Source organism: Trachinotus anak, unplaced genomic scaffold (assembly GCF_046630095.1).
Source record: "Trachinotus anak isolate AG129_WGS33_773 ecotype Australia unplaced genomic scaffold, CSIRO_AGI_Tana_v1 ptg000024l, whole genome shotgun sequence".
Classification (NCBI taxonomy): domain Eukaryota; kingdom Metazoa; phylum Chordata; class Actinopteri; order Carangiformes; family Carangidae; genus Trachinotus; species Trachinotus anak.
The window spans coordinates 15,919,400-15,939,155 of NW_027273875.1; the positions used below are offsets into that span (position 1 = coordinate 15,919,400).

General features: G+C 39.8%; 1 protein-coding gene across 6 annotated transcripts in view; it reads right to left on the reverse strand.

Moving 5' to 3' along the window:
- The window catches only part of ntm (neurotrimin), a 419,652-nt gene that overhangs the window by 59,315 nt on the left and 340,581 nt on the right, over positions 1 to 19,756 (reverse strand). The window lies entirely within an intron of this gene.

Consider the following 19,756-nt stretch of genomic DNA (forward strand, 5'->3'; position numbering starts at 1 on the left):
GTTGAAATGCACTGCCTCACACAGACAGGTGTTTCTATTATTTTGTCCACCCATTTATATCAGTGAGGGTGGGCTAACTAAGAGCTAGGTGTGACAACTGAGTGTACATGAGGACTCTTTACTATTACTACTCCTGATCAGCAATCCTGGAGGAGGAGGAACTAATCAGTGGAACCAGCTGGCGAAGTGTTTGGTTCTCCACTGCACACAGCTTTCACCACTGCTCACAACTTATAAAGGATGGAACTGTCGTCCAGTGTGGCCCTGGGCCCTGAGTAAGCACTTTCAACTGTGCACAAAACTGGTGCAATAAGTAGATTTCAGTTAGTTTGTTATAACTGAAGTAAACCATGTGTTTTTTACTTCATTACACAGTCACCTTCACATGGACAGCATCAGTGCAGTTCTCAGTTTCTTATGAGAAGTAGGAAATTTCAGTGATGTATAGTGATGTTCTGATACGCAGCAGCAGAATAAGAATAATAATGGCATTTCAATTATTAGCAATCACATTTGCTCAAACTATTGACAATTTTTCAATAAGCTTAGTAACTAGACACATTGTACATATGCAAATGCAGCTCTCGAGCAGTCATCAGGTTTCTTTTGTTAATCTGCCCACACACTTGCTTTGTGACATTCAAAACTGACAGAGTCAATGAGCTGAAACTGCACCACTGTGTTCTGCTGCAATTACAACAGATTGGTTTCACCAGTAACAAAATGCAGCTTTGATACAGGAGCTGGGTCACTGATCTTTGACTGTTTCCACAGAGCAACACATCTGCTATATTTTCAGACAAATTTCTGGATCCTGCTGAGAAAGCACCAACAGAGTTGCAGAAAAAGAAAAATAAAAACAAAAAGTATAACTTACAAGTGAATGTGCCAACTGGAGAAGAAATTCATACTTTGTACAAACTGTACTTTTGGCTGCCAAATGCCTGTTTATGATCTCGGTTTATGTAACTTTCAGTTGGCTAATTTTCCGACGCACAGAAGAGCAAGAGATTTTACAATTTAAACCGATTAGTGTGGTGGCAATGTAACAGGAGCTTGACGCTTTGCAGCTGAAAGACTCTCAGCTCCATTTACGCTGTCACAGCTTTTGTTATAGCATCAGTCACTTCCACTTCAGTGGCTGCAGCAGGGTCAATGGCATCCTTGGGGCATTTGTGGTGCTATGTTGGGGAAAAAGGACAAAAATCTGGTGTATTTGTGTGTGTATGTGTGTGTGTGTGTGCGTGTGTGTGTGTGTGTGTGTGTGTGTGTGTGTGAGCAATGGCTTTCAAAAATAATGGATCACAGTGTATGAGTGGTTATGAATTTACTGGTTACTTATTTGCTTTATTTACTGTGATAAAGTAGATTCAAAGAAGAGTATTTCTGACGGCTACAGTGAATTGATTTCGGGCTGTAAATGTATTCCACTCTTCAGACACACTGCTAACAACAGCAGGGTCTGAACAGTGCTTGCCCTGTAACTTTTATTTAAAATGAAAATACTCCTGCTGTTACGCCTGCAAACAAGAATTGATATGTAGAGAGTTTAAGGTCAGCCACAGACTTACAAGGACACATGCTTGCATATACATGGATGCTCACTCAGGTGTAAAAACTGAAGGATGAAACACTTCTTGGAGGAGATCCAACATGCAGCCTCTTCGGTGAGGGGCATATCTACACGGTCAGCCTCAATGTCGTTGTTAGGCCATTACCTTCAGAGACACGTTTGCATCAGTGCAGGTGGGGAAACTGTTTCGATTCCTGATGCAGCAACATGTCACTTTCTCATCCCTCTACTAAATTTCACACAAAAACTCAAAGTTTCTCTATTTCAAACAAAACAGGGAAGGTGCAATCCAGCAAGAAGCAAAATTCAAACCTGATTCTGTTTGACTTCACTTTGTACATTTTCAAAAAGGCTGTAAAGTTTGAGGCCACTGCAGATTAGCAGGCAGTGCCGGTCGCTGGCTCCCTCTGTTCACACACAGTGTTCCATGTAAATTTGTCAAACAAAAATCTGAGAACCTCGAAAAGTGCCCTGTGAATAAAATGTGTAATTATTTGTTATCATTAAAATGACCTGTTTGATGAGTAACTATGAACTCAAGTTCATTTTAGTATGCTACCCAAAAAACAAACAACAACAACACATTCACATGCTCACAGTGCAAACCAAACTGAGCTCCAAACAAAATAATTTTTATCTTTTTTATTTCTTTTTTTTTCATGATAAAATTCTCTACAGGTATAATATCACTGATGGTTTCATTGTTTTCAACTGACAGAGTGTAAATACTCTGATGCTTGAATGCTTTAATGGACTGTGTAGTCAATGAGGTTTAGTTACTTTATGGTCATTTTCACGATGTCCCATATGGGTATCCATAAATGGAATATAGTAAAATACAATATTGTTCATTTATTGCAGGCTTTTTCATGCTTCCATACCCTGATGCACTGTGATATAAACTGGAGGTGTGTGGAGTTCAGAAGACAAGAGGTCTGCTGTGAGAGGCTACTGAACTGCATTATGTGAAATGTAGGATCCACGCTCTCTGTGCCCTCACCCATATTTGTGTTTAAAGGTCTGAATATCTCCGCCTCTACTCCTCTGACTTTGACCTTTGCTTTATGTCTTCTTGTGAGCCGTCTGACTTTATGGCAGTGCAACACACAAGTGAGGCTTTCTTAATGTAGTATAGGGTATATCCCCTTCAACAAAATACAGTCCAAAATATAGAAATCCATTCTGCCTTTTAGCCAGTGAATAGTTGTAGATGTCAATCACACTCACAGTCAAAGAGAAACCATTATGTTTAAATATCGGCCGTGTCAGATTTGTCTCTGTGTAAAACAGCTGAGACAGAAAAGACTGCTTTTGTGCTGATGAGACGTTTGAAAAGAGTATGACATTTCATACCTTTCTAGTTCAGGCATATGTGACAATGTTCACATGTTCACAATACACCAATATTCAGTGGTATATTATGGATGAATTATATATTTTATTTTCTTATTTTCCCCCACATTTGTCTTGACAAGTTTTTATTAAGAAGGAAAGAAGTGCTGAGTTTTACCATGGCAACAGTACAAAATACTACCATCATAAAAAATAAAAATTAAAAAAAAAAAAAACCTTTGAAAAACATTTTTAAAATACTAAAATGTGAAGTGGTAAAGTCTCTCCTGAAGTTACCCTGTATCATTATCAACCACTGAGATATGTGGACTTCTGACACGGGCTGCGGTGCAACAGAATCAGGGTAAAATTGGTGTACAACTTTTAACAAAAAAATCATGATCATATGAATTTTAAAGAACTTAGTGATCTTCCTGTTTACTTATCAGTCTTCAGTGTCAGGGCTGTGGTCAGTGCCTCCTACAGAAATGCACCTTCAGGGGTTTTTGTTTAGTTTGGCAGGATCAGTGACACAGTTAAGGGTATCCTGGCACGGTGTTTACACTGTCTTCCAATTCCCATTTCATGAGAAACTCTGTGCAGTCATGTTGAGTGAGTGGGAGTGCTGCTTCTTTGAGTGCGATGAAAGAGTACAAAACAAGTCATGAGATATAAAATTGCAGTTGCCGGTTTCTCGATAGTCATTAAATAAGGAGGAAAGAGGAGGAAGGACAGAGTATAGCTTCTGTGCCTCTTTAGCCAGTACACTGGGAAAGTTTCTCAGTCTACATGTGCAGCCACTCTCATTCACATCACTGCACAAATGTCAATACTTTTTCTTCAGCGCTACACTTGTATCATCTGGTGTTACTGTTGTTGACACCACAAGAGAAGTGAAAAGAAATTAATTGGAATGATCCTTATTAGCTCCGCCAAGGAAGTTATGTTTTCCCCTGTGTCTGTTTGTTGGTTTGTTTATCAGCACAATTACACAAAAAAAAAGGTGATGAAACAATTTGCTATTTCTGCTATTGCTACATAGCTAACGTTAGTCTTAACAGCTGTTTACTTACCAGTCTAGAAGAAACATTGCAAGTTCAGCATCAGACTTTATTCCTTTACTCGCTAGGAGCTGTCTAAAGTTGACTGTTGTTTTTCTTTCTTTTCTTGTACAGACATTAGCATGCTAACCAGCTAACTCTCATCACTTTCCGATACCGAGTCACTTCTTCAGTCTGCTCTGAAGAAGTAACGCTGCTCAGAAGAAACATTGTAATCTCTTGTATTATAAATGTAACGATTGGATGAAGACTGGTGGCTAAACAGCTGTCAATGCTACCGTTGGCAATGTAGCAATGGCTCTTTTTTCACACAATGCAAGACATGGTAAAGTTCTTCAACATTTTCACAAATTTCTCAGGAATAATGTTTGGGTCTCGATGTAAAAAAATCAGACATATTTACAATGTCGAGATCTATGACTCTGTACAATTTGGTGCAGATCCAGATAATAATCTGGATCTGACAGACGTGTAGGATGTTTTGGCTTTGGTGGAAGTATGCGCTCCACTGAGTACCATTCTAATTCTTAAAGAAACCATATGCCTCACCAGCTAAATCCCCCCAGAGAGCAACAAGAAGAAAAACGAAGGGATAAATATTTTACATACCATATAGTCTTCCCTTATCACTTCTGCACAGATGGCAAAAAAAATAATCCAAATAAACTGTCAATCCTCTCAAAAGCATGAGAGGAGGGAGGGAAGGCGAGATGTGAGATTGGGAGGTGAAACCGTGTCCGTAAGCAAACAGCTTCCCCCTCTCTTCCTCATATGTTTTCTGACAGTAGTGTGCAGATCATTAAAAATACATTATACTTGTTGCTCCACAATTAGATGTCACCGGCAGACTCTGTTTGCACTGTGGATCAGATGAGTTCATGTTTAATGCTATGTCATCAGTAGCTTTGCTTCATCCCTTTCAACATTCAGTCACTGAATGATGATGATGAGATGAAGGTGTGCTTTCTAAATGCTACAACAACAGAAAGCAGGCTTGGTTTAGTGACTGGAAAATGCAAATGTGTTCTCAAGAATTTCATAATATAAAAGTCAATTACAATGTGTGAGTATTATGGGTCTAAATGACCAGATTGCTCATGAAAAAGACTTGTGAACAAATCAAGCTCCTTCCACAGAGACTTGCTGACATGTCAACCCACTCTCGAGGTAGATTGAGTATGATGTTGAGTACGTATTAGTGTGCTCATTTTTTGACTGCATGGAAATCTAACATTTTCACATTACAGAGACTCACACTGGCTGTTCTAGGAGCTGACTGTGGGGAAGCTGCTCTGCAGGTGAACTGTAGTGGGTGAAGATAATATGTTTCTCATAAAGAATAAAATCACTCATGTCACTCAGAGATGGAATGGGCCAGTCTTGGGATCGCACTGCTTTCACCTCTTTTGCCGGCTGAAACAATGCTAAACTTAGCTTTCCCTGACAAGCTAACTTTACTTTACCAAGAGCAGCAGTTCTAATACAAGTAGCAGCATCCAGCAAGATAAGTGTTTACCTCAGTTTGCATCTAAATGTGTGGTCTCCATCAACTGTAAGTGTGATTAGCTCAATTATTTACATGAAGCCCTAAGCCAGTGTGGTGCACTGTTGGAAAAAAAAGTACAACAATTAAAAAAAAAAGACATTGGAAGACAGAGCTGAGGTAAAATAAAACTGAATGGTACTAAGGAAGAATCACATGTAAGTGAGAATTCAAGTTACTTCAGGAGACACTGCCACTTCGCTCCATACACTGTATGAATGTATTCATTTTTTTAATAGTCAAGGTTTTGGATGCATTCATTAATGAGCAAACATTAGACTGTGTTTTAGTTTTAACTGACAACACCACCACTACACACTTGTTTGACCATTTAACACATTTTGAGGCGTCAGTGGTAACATTACACTGATATTAGATGGTTTCATTTCAGCCTTCACCTTTGTGGTATTCCTCAAACTACTTGTATTTAACATTATTCTGTTATGTTAAATGTCAAAAGTGAGAAAAAGTGTTTTCAGATTTTTATTTAAAAGGTGAATATGGTCAGCAACCCCAAGTATAAGTTTTTATTTTTCATGTGACAGCCAACACGAGCGACTTCATGATGCCAGTGTTGTCTCACTGTTAATATGAATGAACACAGACTTGTTTTTATCAACTCACTGTCACAGCAACGTAATGGCGCTGCACCTGGTTTGCAGGTTTAGTGCGGAGCAGCATTTTCTTTGATAGCAGGGAGTTTAATGACTTTAGTTCTGCTAGTGAAGATGCACCAGAGGCTACTGATGATAAGGAATTAGTTTTCTATGATATTCATGAATCAGATCATTTAAAAGCAGAAGAGAAACACAAGCCAGAACTGATAATGACTGACATTATCCATGCACAGGAACTTTGGAAACCATGGTATTCATGATTTCACTGCTGTGAAGAGAAGACAATGATAAAACATCTGTGTGTGTTTATGGAGTAATCGAGAATGACTTGGCCAGGTGCTCTCCATGTTGAAAACTACATATGACAGCATCTCAGATGATCAGGTCTTAGTCACAACCAACACCCCTGCAGGTTTTATTGTACTCATCTAATCAGGACATGTTTTATAGACAGGCTGTTCCATCGATGAAATTACCCCAGTAGTGGGTCCCTCACAACCTGTAGTCTCAAGTTACTGCTTCCACCTGAAGCCAAAACTTTGGGTGTTTGCCGTCATAAAAACGTCAGATGCATGATAGTCAGTTTCCATGTGAATGACCTGTCAAGGCATGTCAGAAAATGTTCTGGGCTTTTGGATGTAAAGTCCTGAAGTGGTACAGCACTGGAGAATAAAATGTGATAGGGTGTATGTTTTTGTTTACTGTGTGTTATATATATATATATATATATATATTTTTTTTTTATCCAGGATAAAATGTTAATGTAAAATACAGAGTTACATTTGAGAAAGAATCCCTAAATGATTGTGGCAGCAGCCAGTTTAGATATTTTATGCAAGAGTGACCTCTGACACACTGTTTCTTTGCAATCAGAATAAATGATAAATATCTGGTGGTTAAATGTTGCCCTGATGTACAAGAAAGCAAAGCTTTTGCCAGATTTTCCACAGTATTTCCGGTAATTTCCTGGCAAAGGGGAAAAGAATTACAGTAATTGATGGTGTTACAGAACTGTAATTACTCTACTCTGAATATATGATGAATGTGAAAGGTGAGACTTGTGTTACACCGAATTGAATTAAAAAATGTTAGAAACAGTTTGATTGTGTGCTAAAAGATGACATCAAAGGCAAGAACTGGAGTATCAAGGTGGATCGCCAGTTCGCAACAGGGAGAATGAAAAGCAAAGTGAGTCAAGAGACAGACGGTGAATCAATGAATGAGCTCTGGAATAAAGAGAAACAATGAGCTTCCCCTGCTTTCAGCTCTGTCCTGAATGGTCGAATGTTATCAATGAAATTAAATGTGATCTGAGACGTCATTATTTGGCCTCCACACTGCTACAGCGTCAGGTGTAACAGCAAGAAAATCATGCAGGAATTAATCAAGTAATGGTTTGCTCATTGTGGCTGACCCACAGCCTGTGTTTAATGTGTTTTACAAAACCACTATGTGTGCTAACTGTAGGTGTATGTCCCTGCGGTGTGAGTGAGTATTCATGTTTTCCATCTCTGTGTCGAACAAAGCAGATAAACAGGCGCTGCCATGACCTGATGGAAAAAGAGCCACTTGAGCTGCCTAATGTCCCGCCATAATCACAGTGATATATTAGGCTCAGCAGGTATGCTGATGGGGCCATTAATTAACCCAATCCATGCATTCATTAGGAAGCATCTCTGTGTCAGCATGCTCGTCTCCACGTAACATGTGGGTGGAATAAATCTGCACTCTGCATCTTGAAGCACAGCTGTGGCGTTTTCACTAGGCTCTAATATGCACTGTTCACACGGCGATGGAGATGCCTCCATGACACCAACGTGACAAGCATCACGGGGTGTAAGATGGTGCATAGCCAGATCATTAGTGAGACTGGTTTAAGTGAAGAGTAATCACTGAAACTGCCTCCTTAGTATTCAGTCAGAGTTACTTTAGGCTGCGTGTTAAAGCACAATTACTGATTTCTGGATACTTCTAGATGCATTTATCGTTCTTAAAGTGATAGTTCAGGTTATTTGAGGTGGAGTTGTGTGAGGTACTTATTTATAGTCAGTGCATTACCTGCAGTACATTCAGATCAGCATGCTCACAGTTTAGAGAAGGGCTGGTACAGAGGTTGAGTGATGCTGAGCTGAGCTGCTGTGGACGGGGTCATACGCCCCCCAAAAAAAAATCCCCCCCAAAAAAATCCCCAAAATACATCAGTTTAATTTCAATATTTTAACCACTTCATCTTGCCATCCAAGAGCCCTCTCCTTTGAAACAACAACTGTTGAACACCCGTACCATACTGTCCATTCTTCACTTAGCTCTGTCTGCGTCAAACAACTGATCTGCAGGGTGATACAGTCCGCACCAATGTTGTGCTTGTGCGTAGGAATAAGCCAGTTCAACGGTTAACAATAATAAAATTTAATATTCTAAATAAAACATACGCTTAAACTGATAGTTTACTTTTTTTTTTTTATTTTGCTGTGGGCATTTTAAAATTTGGCTGAAATAGGTTTTTGTGGATGGCCCGTCCACAGCAGCACATCACTCTGCGTCTGTGCCGGTGCCCCTGCTTCTCCGAAGTGACAGCATGCTGATCTGAGTGGACCACAGGTAACACAGTGATTATAGATAAGTACTCCCCCCCCCCCCCCCCCCCCCCCCCCCCCCACCCCCCCCCCCCCACCCCCACCCCCACCCCCACCCCAAATAACCTGAACTATCACTTTAAGGCTGAATCGTCCCTGTGGTGTCTGGGTTGGCAGGAATATGCTATTTGTTTCATATGTGTAATTGTTTGTGCCCAATTAGCCCTGAAGCTCGCTCATTGTGGAACAAATGCAATGGAGAAAAATGTGTTTCCTGGGTTAAGACTTCTTTCCAGGTGCTGCTTTAGGAGGGCACTCATGTTGCCAGGGAGGAAGTACTGCCTTAAAGCCCAAAGTCAGGAGTAAAACTAAATGACTAAAACCATGAAGGACTCATTCTGCAAAGACGTGCACTGATGCTTATCTGTGGCTATTTTAAGCAGTTGTACAGTATATCCTCCTGCCCAGAGGCCGTATGCACCACCATGTAAGCTACACCACTACACCTCTGGATCCAACACTCACCTTGAAATAAACTTTATTCTGTTGCACATATTTTATTTTATTTATTTATGTTTTCTAATTCAAAAATGAAATAAAACGTTTTTTGGTTTTTTTTTTATTATTAAAAAATCTGGCAAGTCACACAATTTTGACACTGTTGCAAAACAATATGATTAAGCACATTGAAACTATTTATTTATTATTATTTTGGGTAGCTGGACCTGATCACAATGTAAATCAATTCTTGCAAAATTGTAAGAATTAACAAGCTCTGTATTCAGGAAGATCAAATGAGAGCCATGCTTTCAGAAGAACGTTACAAAGGCCAGATCACTAACAATTAGGCTTGCCTGGAAGAGGAGGGTACTGTTATTGTCACTATGGCAACAACAACCTCTTTTTGAGCATCAGTAAAACCAACAAGATGGTTGTGGATTGTTGGAGGAAGCTGCAGAGGAGCTACACAGACCTGAACATTGACTTGTGGAGAGAGTGAGCACCTTCAGGCACTGAGAATCTGACATAGTCCTCACACAGACAACTTTACCTCCCCAGAATATCCCCAGGGGTCCTTTTGACCCTGTTACTCTGGTGATGTGGAAAGCGCAGTAGCAGGGTCGATCACCAGTGGTGTGGGAACAGCCCTACAGACAGAGGTGTACCAACGGATCCTCACCTGCAATTCTGCAGGAGTCTAACACCAGAAGGTGCAGAACGAGAGCTACAGTATGAAGGAGGCTAACAACCACAGCGTCTACAATCAGACAAAGCCTCTGCAGCCACAAGTCTAACACAGAGGGCTCTGATCTGTGCACATTATCCTCTGTGAATCTTTTAATCCTGCACATACACATTTTCTTGTATTCTTTTATTTTTTATATAGTTTATTATAATAATATTATATTGTTATGTTATTTATAATTGTTTATAACTATTTGTCTATGTTGTTTCTAATGCATTTTTCCTCTTGCGATTCTCATGCGAGTGTTGACTAAAGGACAGTTGATAAAGCTGCTCAGACCATCACATTCAATTCAACCCCCTGTTATATTACAAAATGAAGCATCACTTACAGTAATAAGATAACGTCCTGTATTGTACACTATAAAGCAGCTGGGCTAAAATGAATTGTATGATGGCACAGTGTGAAGGTCATGCAGTGTGAGATCCATTAAAATGATTGCCTAAATTGTCCCTGGATTACTGCCATTTTTTTTTTTTTTTTACCTGAGCATCGCTTCAAGGAATGAATGAGGAGGCTTTTGTTTCAGACTGCAGGCATCTGACCCTCTCAATTGGAGGAACTGCTAAGTCAGGGTTGAGATGGAGGGAATGAAAAATGACAATCAATGTCAGTCCTTTGTCTCTGTCAGGGCAGAGATCCCTACCAATCAGCCAGGTGTGTACAGCACAGTTTACTGTTTTGCTGTACTGCTATTCCAGAAAATGTATATTTTGACACTGTCTGTGCACAACATCCTTTTTTTCTTTTTATCATCTCTGTATTTATTTCAGTCTTTGAGTTCATGAACAGGAGTGCAGCATGACCGAAAAGATGGAGGCTGGATTCGCCTTTCCTTCTCACAAAGCAAAATCACCAAAATATATGAACAAATTAAAAAAATGGTGGTTTTAAACATTATTCTTTAGATTATCTCCATATACTTAAATGCATTTTTTTTATTACCCCTTAATTGTTTACACATCTACATATCTTTAAAATCATACCTGTATCTCTGTGTGTAAGCATGTTTAGCGATGGTAGTGAATGCTGCTGTGCTTCATACATTATTTGCACAATGTCGTATTCAGATCACTAAATTTCAATGTCTGTAACTTCAACAGAGCGTTTCCCAGAGTCTGCTTCAGCACCTCTGTGTCACATCTTTTTCCTTGAGAATTCATGACTTTTATTTGTCACAAACATGAGTTCCTGGATTGCTGAGCTATGCTGATGAGTGATCTAACAGAGACAGTTCAACCTGCTGAAGGTTCATGAAAAAAGACCAAGAGGTCATTTCTTTCATCAGTGAAATGTTGCAGTTATTGCAGCAGCACAATGCAGCACATAAATGAATCTGAGAGGTAGAGTCATCAAACACCACAGCAATGACAAATAGAGGAAAAAATAACAGCCCATATATAACTACTTCCCCTGAGTGTTTCAGGATCTGAGGCCAACAGCCTCCTCCTCCTCATATCCAAGTTCAGCTTCCTACTCTGTATTTCTCTGGTATAATGGCATTAATGTGTCAGAAATTATTCACTTAACTGTCCTGGCCCACAGGAATAGTACATGTGAACTCTTAAACTGAGAGCTAATTCCACTTGAAAAGCAGCAGCAGCTGCCTTGCGAACAGCAAGTCTACTCTTTCATACAGTTATTTAGTCTGGGAGTGATTAAGAGCTGCAACACTTGAGAGTAATAAATAGTTGTAATATATGAGCTTGGAGATCTTCCAGGGAGCAGTCAACTCATCATCGCAGCATTGCTTCCTTAGTGTAACTGCTGAGCCGACACCTCACTCCCAACTCGTCACATACAGACACGTGATCTGGACCCTTCAGCATCACGTTTTAACACACTTGGAAACCCTTAAGGATCATATTTCAACATGGATAGGCGACATTTTTTGAATGAATGAAGTACTACATTGATTAATGGCAGCAAACTCTCCAGGAGTTGGCTGGGGTGGATGGTGGGCATACAAAGCCCACAGCTGTCACATCAGAGGCAGGGGTGTGCATGTGATTATGATTAGGCATCAGAAGTGCTCTTGGTAAGGTTAGGAAAAGGTTGTGGTCTGGTTTAATACAGAAAAGGTTCACTATGACCTCAAAACCATGGCGAGGTCTTGCCCCATATATGTCAGCAGAAAATAGGCTGTGGTCTGCATGACTCGCGTGTCAACTTTCAACACAGCAGACTGGACTAACCTGCCTGTTAAAGAATGATGCTAAAGGGGTTTATACTACATCATCTGGCTTAATCCTGTGCTCCTGCCATAAATAATACAGCTGCTGCAGGTCGGCTAATTATGAAACCTATGAAACCAGACATTGATGTTCAGGATGATTTGTAATAACTTTGGTGAAGCCTTAACTTTTCATCATCAGGTCAAAATTTCACCTATGCCTACCTATGCTAAACTTTAGCATGTTAGTATGTACTTGTTAAGTTAGTTTCCTAACTACTCCTACTTCCTGTATTCATTACAAACAAACCAGCGTTGCGGCTGATGAACATGTAAAATGCATCCAGGTCTTTAACATAACTGACAAGTACTGTGGCAAACTGAGAAAGAACCAGCAGGGAAAGGACTTTAGCAGAGGACTTGAAACCTTCGGCAGCAGACACAAAGTATGACAATTCATGGTCATACTGTATATTAACATACATTAATGTTACCCAGAGCAAAGACAAGTTTAAGAAATGTAAAGAGTAGGCTACACCTTTAGTCACAAAATGGTTTAAAATTATAAACTGCTGCAGCAGGTGTGTCTTTGAAATCCAAGAAACTGTCTGATCCATGTAGTCCTCACAAAGCTTCACACCTGTCAGGTAAAGCAGGCCTGTTACTTTTCAGTTAATGCATTCATTGCTCAATGCCTTTAAGAGCTGTCGACAGTGGGAGGAGCTTTTGTGTTGATTAGAGGATATTATTTTACAGGCTGAGTTGTGCTACTCATGATGGGGGGGTATGACTTGCATTTTAGCTGCCCATTCATGCCCAGCGGTCTATTGTCTCATCATTGATCCACATTGCTGCTCCAGTTTATCACCCTCTACCCTGGAGGGGTCAATCATGGGTCGTGTGACAGAGTCAGATGGTGCTTGTTCTTGTCCTTCAGGGGACCTTTAAAATAGAGGAGGAAACACTTGTTTGGGGAATATAAGATTTGTCCCAGAAGGAGTCTTAGCTGGCTCAGAGCAATTGACATGGCCAAGAAATATCCGCATACAGGCATCAAGTGTGTCCCAAAGTGACACATGAAAACCGGAGCCCCACCACCTCCACCACCCGCCTCCCACCCTCTGTTTTCACAAAGCGAAGAGAGACAGAGAGAGAGAGAGGACACAGGCTGGACTGCAGCTCCTCTGATGATAATCGAGACTCAGTGTCTGAGAAAGTGTGTGAGCTTTGCTTAATTGAGCTGGACACAAAGCTAAGCCAGGGATAAAAGTGCCCCTGTGAATAATATTAACGCTCTCACAGCTCCACACATCAGGCCAAATTTGCTGGAGCACTCACTTCCACTTGTCTTGTATAAACGTTTTTGCACAGCATATGGTAATTGCAATAAATCAGATACCACAGACCAGAGCAGTCCTGCGCTTCCATTCCCACCCCCCCATCCCACCCCAACAAAACTATCAGAAATTAAAGAGGCTAATTTAAAGTATTAGGTTTGCTAATGGCCAGAATGTGTCAGACATTTTTCAGTCCAGGGAGAGTCAGCGAATAGCCGGCCTATTTGCAGGGGATCATTCAGTTCATTTATCAGCCTCGACGGCCGAAATTCATTAAAACCCAAGATACTTATCGTCTGGATAGTTTAGTCTTGTCTGATGAAAATGAGCAAAACTTTCAAAAGTGTGAGACGTGAGACAGAAGTCTCACAATGTCATCAAGAAAAACATCCTCTTGCTGCAGAGGCAGTTAATAGAATTTACAATAGACAACGCCCAACAGGATTTAGTAACTTCTACAAGAATGTTCATCCAAGTTTACAACTCTGACTCTGAGTGGAGTAACTTTTGTCTTTTGTTTATATCACAGGAACAGAGGGCTTTGTTCTTTGGTTTATAGCTTTGAGAGACAAATTCATGTCCGCATATACTGACTGAAGAGCCGGCGCTGTGATCAGAGGGAAACGCAGAAGATGAATACTTATTTTTGTTTGTTTTATACTGAGAAGGAACTCAGATCAAATCTCACTTCTTCTCAAAGTTTGTCAGTCTGAAGTTTTTATACAGATCTTTTAAGATCTTTCACAAGTGATGGAAAACGTGACGCAGAGTTATGTTTCTTCATACCTGCGATGGAAAGCGAGAAGCTTTTGATGGTTTATAGTTTTCTTATTATTTTATTCAGGTTTGGGTTTAGGAGGACTCAGCAGCACGACTGTGAGACACAGTTCACCTTTATTACGGCTCAAACAAACAGCATGTGAAGTCAGAGGAGGCAGACTGGAAAGCTCCAGCGTGGCAAGCACAGTGAGGCAGGTATACACCAGACCACAGTGAGAGAAACATGACAGCGTCTTTGATGACACATCGCACTGTAACAGAGGAACAAAGACGGCCGACCATGATAGCCTGGGACAAAACTCTGATGATATCAGAAATGTAGGATGACCATCTCACAGTGTGACTGACGGTACAACCAACTCTCCTTGCAAATTCACCATCCTGAGTTGGCCTCTTTTCTCCAGCTGCAGGGTTTTAGCAGGGTTTGATTTCCTGCATAGCTTTATTGTTTACCACTGTTGCAGCGCAGATGATTGACACATGCTGATGATGTTTTGTTCTTGTATATTGACACAAATTAAAGTGTGTGATTTATTAAGTCACAGAGTTACAGTGCTATAGGAAAAAACAGAAAAAAATAAACTAAAAGGCTATTACAAAATGTGTCTTTACACATGATTTACCCAACAGAGCCTAAAGAAAGTTTGCAGTTAGACAAACAGGAGCTGGGGGCAGTGCTTATCACCTTAATCCTTTGTCTATGAAACTTACTAAACTGGTCACTCATTCAAGCTGTGTTCACACCTGCAGTTAAGATTCATATTAGTCATATTTTGTTGAAGCGAGAGCTGGATCTTGCTACCTCATCCCCCACCCCACCCCCATAAAAGGACCTACACAGATGCAGACTAAACCAAACTTTACTCCAGTACATGACATCATGTTGCAGTATAAATGCACACAGAAGACACTGATCCTCTCTGGTGGTCTGAGCAGCAAAGATCTAAAAAAGAAATAGCTGCACATGAGCTCTAGTTGAGAGTGCAGCTTGGATTCAACCATAAATAATTAAAAGGGGCCATTAGAAAACACAGAAAGGAGACGACGCCTCTGCATACAGTAAACAATCTTTTTCAAGGACGTCAGGGGGAGCTGGGCTCGCTTAAAGCCTAAATGTGCCCCTGATGAGGTCATGTCGACCCTCCCACTGCACTCACAATGCTTACCTTCCACAGCATGTTTGCCACACCAACCCTCCAGGGAATATTATACTGTCTATTTGTTAGTAGGAAATAAGGGGAGTGAGAGGGTGGTGGAGAAGGGAGTGTGCCTTTGTGCTTCATGCAGGTCTATGCAGGATTGACTTTTTTTTTGTTTTTTTTGTTTAACTTCTCAGGATCATTTTCTGTCACTTTCCCTCCATGAACAAATTTTGATTTTAATCACAGAACCACAGAAAACGGCATTTACTCAAATTATTATACATGACTGTTAGGCTTATATTGTAGTAGGAGAATCTTTGAGGTGGAAAGAAAACACATCTACAGACACATTTGTGCGTATGACCATCTATATAGTGCTGACCTGAGGACTATGGATTGTTTCATATTATTATTATTATTATAATAATAATTATTATTATTAATAGTAGTAGTAGTAGTAGTAGTATTGGTATTTTTGCATTAAAAGGGTCTGAGGAACAGCAGCACTGTTTCTGGAATGTTATTTATAATTTATTTTATTTTATTTTATTTATTTAAAGGGATAGTGTACAGCTCAAACATAAATGTCACTCTTTGATGTGCCATACTACATAATAGCTTCCAACTAACTTGCATAGCAGCTTTAACATGTTGTAACAGTAAGGCTATACATCTATGCGTTTGATGAGCTGCCAGTCCTTCATGTCTGTTTACTAAAGTTGAAACATCTGCATATTTCTCTGACATTTAAGCATGAAAAGTCAGTGGCAAAGACAGAGGTAGTTTCCCACAGGTATATTCCTGGGAGACAGGAGCAGATTTTATGACTTTATAACAGTATCAAGAACCAAATACTGACACATCTCATCCTAGCTGTGTCAACATTTTGTGACTATGTCGCACAATCTTTCTCAACAAAACAAAAAAAAAACAAAAAACGAAATGAAACCATGGTCAACACAAGAGCATCATCTTAGTTTTACAAGGAATGTTGGTTCTACATCACTGAGTGTGGTTTGTCAATGTTATGCAACTGCCTGCCTTAAAAGTCAGCTGGGTCTGCAGCATCATAGGCACTGAAGCCCAGAGTAAATTTAGTGGGGATGGAGATAAATGAAAAGAATAATTTCTACAATATGGGCCGGCTAGCCATCCTCAATCTCCACTTCTCTCTACTCTGGCACACAGAAACAGTCAGTGGCAAAGGCTAAGTGGATAGTTGGGTCTAATGGCCTGGTGATCCTATAAATAATAGCTACACAGTTTCCTCCCCATTGATCACAGGGCCTTGGCTGACTGATGCTGGGGGTTGGTGTATGTTGGATGGAGCTGACCTAAGCGCATGCTTGGCTGCCTTTCCCTCCACATGCTTCTGGTGCATGATCTATCAAACTGGGGGCCTGTACACTTCGAGAAATGACACAGCCTAATTGGCTGCTATGAGAGGCCCATCACTTAAGGCTAGTGTGGAAATAGGCGAAAGACTGACTCTGGACAAGGTTAACTAACTCCACTGCTAAGTCTCTGGCCTTGAAAAGTTTCTTGGCTTCAGGAAAGACTATAATGTGTGGCCAAAGTGTATTTTAGAGTGAAGACTTTAACACAAGAAGTTCAGGTTCCATGCATCTGGAGAAACGAAAAAAAAGCCCTTCAGATCAGTAGTGACTGTCTTTCATTAAATTGGTCAGATGATTTGTTCATCAAAAGTAGCTTTAGATCTCTTTGCAGATCTGACGTCTTAATTTGCTCACACAGGTCAAGTGTCAGAGGCCCGCACACTAATCTATTGCAAGTCTGCTGATTTCCATTTAAAAATCACCCAGGCTGAGGAGAGAGAAGGGCAAAGGCCGCATCGTCGTCGTAAGTACCACAGTGTGTGTCCTTCGCAGCGGGGAGAACGCAGCGGGGCGTGACAGTGGGGAAGATTTCACACTGAAGGAAGGTGGAATATTAATATGATTTATCTGCTCATCTGTGTCACACATCACAGAGGAAGGAAAAATTAGACTTTGAAATATTTCTTGGTGCTCTTGTTGGTCATCCAGCGAGACAAAAACACTTCAGTAGTTTGATGACACACATCTGTATATTTCCCACAACCCTCTTTGTCACCACTGACATGTTGTGCAGCAGTGATTTTTATGAGCTACTCAGAGTCTTCTTACCAGTGGAAGCATAACTGGTTCACACCAAATTTAACTGAAGCATGTACAGATTACCCAGTACACACTGGAAAACTGATACACATTAGAGCTATAGTGCTACACAACCACACATTCAAACCAAATTCTGTTTACAATTTGCTAAAAATCAATAAACCTGTAAAAGTCTTTTCCTCAAATGTTACTCTGTGCATGTCAGTGTGTGACCTTCCCCTCTACTGGTAACGAGTTGCATTTACCAATCGTATACCGACTTGTGCTGTCAACTCACATCTGTCCCTCCATGACCCATAGTAGGAGACCTCTAGCTTAATTATGACGGGAGCAAAGGAGGAAGTCGGGTGACAATGTATACAGAGCAAAGGGTGTGCTGGTGGAATTAATATCTAAATAATATTTATATATGTGAATATAAATTAAAACTTAGTATCTGTACATAATATTTTTATGTCATTATAGATCATAAACCAAAATTATCATCCAATATAATCATAATTTTTTTTTAAAGGTTAAAAGGCATTATAACCGCCAATAAAAGTGTGGTCTTTGTGAGTAGCCTTGTCTGTCTGTCTGTCTGTATGTTAAAGTAAAAGAGGTAGAACCTTTATTTTGAAGAGCACAGTACAAACCTAAGTGTACTGTAGAGCACAGAAGCCAATCAGAAGCGAAGGGGGGCAGAAACATTGAGTGGTTCAACATACTTTTAAATTTGCCAGTTTGCCAACATCTAAACAAGCTGGGGAATATGGAATGATGGGAAATGTTTTTTTTTTTTTTTTTAATCAACTGATATATATATATATTTTTTTCAATTCAATTTCTTTCTGACATCATTGAGGCTCAGACTGTCTCACTGACAGTCAGACTTTGAAACCCTTTGGTCTGAGTGAGTGACGCGCTGTGCACATTGCTAGTTAAGTGCATTTAATTTCACTAAATCCACAAACACAAAGGATTCTTTACTTTCTGGAACTACAGCAACACCTCTAAAAAACACAAAAGAAGCTTCAACAATCTGCAGACATGAAGATTTCCTATTATTTCATATTCATTTTTATTATATATTTATTCCATATCCATAACAAAGCAACAGCTCTGGTTTGCGGCTGATTTAACACTGATATGCGTAGGCTTTGCTTTCACCTACAGTACATCTGTTTATATGTTCCACTAAATAATAGACTCACTGTTATTTCTCTTCTTTTCTCCAGAAGGCATTTTAAAGTCTATTGTCTCTCTTATGTAGCTCAAACACAACAGATAAGAGTGAAAGCCTGTTTTGACAAATAATGGCTCTCTATTTGTTTCTCATGCCAAGTCATTTTTAAATAATGTAACATGCTGCTTGTGCAGCAGGCGCTTATGAAAGGAGGGAGGTGAGTGTGTTTATGCGAAGACTATCAACAGACTATAAGAAAGATGGTTTACTACGTCTATTCTCTTGTACTTATTTTAGTCAGATGAAAAAAAAAATGAAATGAAAAGTTGAAATAGGACGTTACAGTATGTCCTGACTTTCTATTCCCACAAGTATTTTTAAAGAAGCTCACCAATAAAGTCTGAAAAAGCCAAAGGTACTTTTTATGTGCATTTAATAAAGGCTTTAATTGCATATACAATATGCTCACACAATGTGTGTATATTGTGTACAATGGTGATTTTCAAATTTACATATGTACAATTATATTTCATATAACAATTATATTTATGCAAAATTTGAGCTGTGTTCGGTCATCTCATTACTGGAAAATAATCACATGCAACTTTCATTTTTTTCCCCTCTGTAGAATAATAAGATACAGGAAGGCAGGTCCTAGTGCTGAATGTAACATGAACTGATTCTTATGTAGAAGACATATACATATATAGAAAGATAGATTTGTATCTTAAAAAATCTTAAAAAGACTAAAGAGGGAATAAAAGGGCAAAGGGGTCACCTGGATGCCCATTAAAGGGTTAATCTCTGCAGCTACACATTGAGATTTAATCTTTGAAAAGAGAAAAGATTGTACTGCATGTCCTAAAACACTCAGATATGTGAACTCTATGCTGGCCATCTGCAGAACCCTGGTTTTTACAAATATTAAAAAACAGGAAACAGACCCTGGCATTGGTCTCTGAATACTGGACGAATCCGCCATTCATTGATAAAAGACATGCAAGCTGAGAACTGAGATTTATCAAGCACAGTGAATGAAATATTGCTGTTCTGAC